Source organism: Polyodon spathula, chromosome 29, assembly GCF_017654505.1.
Source record: "Polyodon spathula isolate WHYD16114869_AA chromosome 29, ASM1765450v1, whole genome shotgun sequence".
NCBI lineage: Eukaryota > Metazoa > Chordata > Actinopteri > Acipenseriformes > Polyodontidae > Polyodon > Polyodon spathula.
Window position 1 is genome coordinate 2,751,137 of NC_054562.1, and position 3,408 is coordinate 2,754,544.

A 3,408-nucleotide genomic window follows, 5' to 3' on the forward strand; every position below is an offset into this window, starting at 1 on the left:
CCTTGTTTCTTTTAGTTAGTTAGAGTATGAACTAGTGTGAGTTTTACATACATTTGTAGATTTTAATATACATATATATTTAGAAGTATGATATAGATTATCGTATGGATTTGAATGTGTGTGTGTATATATATATATAATGCTATTGGTGTTATTGATTATGATGTGTATGACATTTGCATTTTGATAAGTGAATCTAGATTTGAAAAAGCAACTTGATACAGGAGAAGAGCATCAGAGTTATATGAACTAATCCTCTTCCTCTTCTAGTTCACTTTGTATCATATCCTGTTTCACTCACATCCTGGAGCCTTTTTAAAAAGTTTAAAGTAAACCCTGTGGCCTCCATAGAGCTCTCAGAATCATGTCTGAACTACAGCACATTCACCAGAGTGGAACCATTACACTATGTGACACAATTTTTGTTCCTGGGTAGTAAGTGTTATTTCCTAATTGCTTATGCATAAAAAGTATAGAAAATCGCTATTAAGAACATAAGAACATAAGAAAGTTTACAAACGAGAGGAGGCCATTCGGCCCATCTTGCTCGTTTGGTTGTTAGTAGCTTATTGATCCCAAAATCTCATCAAGCAGCTTCTTGAAGGATCCCAGGGTGTCAGCTTCAACAACATTACTGGGGAGTTGATTCCAGACCCTCACAATTCTCTGTGTAAAAAAGTGCTTCCAATTTTCTGTTCTGAATGCCCCTTTGTCTAAACTCCATTTGTGACCCCTGGTCCTTGTTTCTTTTTTCAGGCTGAAAAAGTCCCTTGGGTCGACATTGTCAATACCTTTTAGAATTTTGAATGCTTGAATTAGGTCGCCACGTAGTTTTCTTTGTTCAAGACTGAACAGATTCAATTATTTTAGCCTGTCTGCATATGACATGCCTTTTAAGCCTGGAATAATTCTGGTCGCTCTTCTTTGCACTCTTTCTAGAGCAGCAATATCTTTTTTATAGCGAGGTGACCAGAACTGCACACAATATTCAAGATGAGGTCTTACTAGTGCATTGAACCGTTTTAACATTACTTCCCTTGATTTAAATTCAACACTTTTCACAATGTATCTGAGCATCTTGTTAGCCTTTTTTATAGCTTCCCCACATTGTCTAGATGAAGACATTTCTGAGTCAACAAAAACTCCTAGGTCTTTTTCATAGATTCCTTCTCCAATTTCAGTATCTCCCATATGATATTTATAATGTACATTTTTATTTCCTGCGTGCAGTACCTTACACTTTTCTCTATTAAATGTCATTTGCCATGTGTCTGCCCAGTTCTGAATCTTGTCTAGATCATTTTGAATGACCTTTGCTGCTGCAACAGTGTTTGCCACTCCTCCTATTTTTGTGTCGTCTGCAAATTTAACAAGTTTGCTTACTATACCAGAATCTAAATCATTAATGTAAATTAGGAATAGCAGATGACCTAATACTGATCCCTGTGTTATTCCCCACAAACTTTGCTTTTGTGACCAGGACAGTGATATTTTGAAATTTATCTATTTCCAATGAGAAAACGGTCGAATTTGTGTCTTTGTTCACATAAAGTCAGAAAAAAACAACATATGAATCCAAATTAACATGTATTTATACTAAAGTAATACAAAAATGACTACAAAAGATTTAGAAGTGAGTAGTTTTTCGAGATTTACGATTATACTGTAAATCACTTTCACGAATCAGCCCCCAAATGTAGTCTCCCATCATGTTCTCGTTATACTGTCCTTGGTAGTGGCGTTCAAAGTCCAGTATATCCTGGTGGAAGCGCTCGCCTTGCTCCTCCAAGTACGCTCCCATGTTCTCCTTGAATTTATCAAGATGAGCATCAAGGATATAGACTTTGAGGGACATCCTACAGCCCATTGTGCTGTAGTTCTTCACCAGAGTCTCAACCAGCTCCACATAGTTTTCGGCCTTGTGATTGCCCAGGAAGCCCCGAACCACTGCGACAAAGCTGTTCCAAGCTGCTTTCTCCTTACTAGTGAGCTTCTTGGGGAATTCATTGCACTCCAGGATCTTCTTTATCTTATATAATCTTTATATTTAAACTACTATTTATATTACTGGAAAGTTCTAGAAGTTACTCCAAGTTTACTCAGCACTGAATCTATCTGGAATGTTCTGGAAAATAGGCAAATTTCAAAAAATCACTGTCCTGGTCACAAAAGCAAAGTCTGTGGGGAATAATAGCCATTTTCTATACTTTTGAGGCATAAGCAATTAGGAAATAACACTTACTACCCAGGAACCAAAAAAAAAAAAAAAAAATTTGTTACACGGTGTTATTAACAAGGCGCTTAACAGAAGACAAAAGTTTAAACATCAACAATAAAACATAAAGAGTAATAAAACTCTAGTACATAAAAAGATCAAAACATTACAATAAAAAATACGGTCAGATTGGAAATGAGTATCCCTTTTAAGTATGAAATGTAACCAGATGGGTATTTATCTCCTAAAGACCTGAATCCTGAATATTGTATACCAAACCTGCTCGCCGAGCCTGTGACGCAGTCGTGACTCCGCCCCCGGGGTATCAAAAGGACTGCGCTCACAGATCGCAGCTTCATTTTTCATTTCAAGACTGACCTGATCGGAGAGTCTTGTTCAGATAAGCAATTTGTTGCTTCTGTCTGTACATTTTTAGCATTTTTTGTGTTTTACTCAAATTCTGTGTGATAGTTAAATTAATTGCTGTAATCATTTTCTATTGTGCGCATTGTGTGAACTACTTGCTGCTGCAGCCTTGTGCCCCGTGTGAAGCCAGCGGCAGGAGTCTCTCCTTCCCAGGGATCCAGCAACGTAAGCCTTTGTGCTCTTCCCCCAGGCTGCATAGCCCCATCTGGAACTTCTTTTCTTTCTTGTTTTTGTTTTTTAGCACCAGATGAGATGATTTCTATTATTTATGTAATTGTTGTGTAAGTCTTTTTGGATTTGCCTTGCCCGGGTTGGTGCTGGCGTTTGCCGACAGCTCCAGATTATGTTGGTGGTCTAAATAATAACAAACCGTATTTTCAGACAAAACAAACAAACCACTCACGATATATTTCAAAACAATGGTCCTTCCGGGGTGTCCCTTAACCATAACTGAAGGAACAGATTACGTCGCTTCGTCCTCTATTTATACTGTCACGCGTGACCCCTTGGTAAACGATTGCAGACGCTCGTCCAATCTGCGGCTGCCACATCATTTTCGATGAGTTAATGCACCAAAGCTCCGACCCCTTTCTAAATGACCGACTTCCTTTTAATCCTAAGCCAAACAGTCCAGGGTTCTCTGTTCCTGTTACATAGCGCCCTCACAGGTCGGCAGGGAGATTTACCACCAGCGATCATTGTCTTTCTGTCAGAATCCTTTACTCCTGTTCAGTGCTCTTCCCCATCACCCTCTCTTAGCAAGGTGG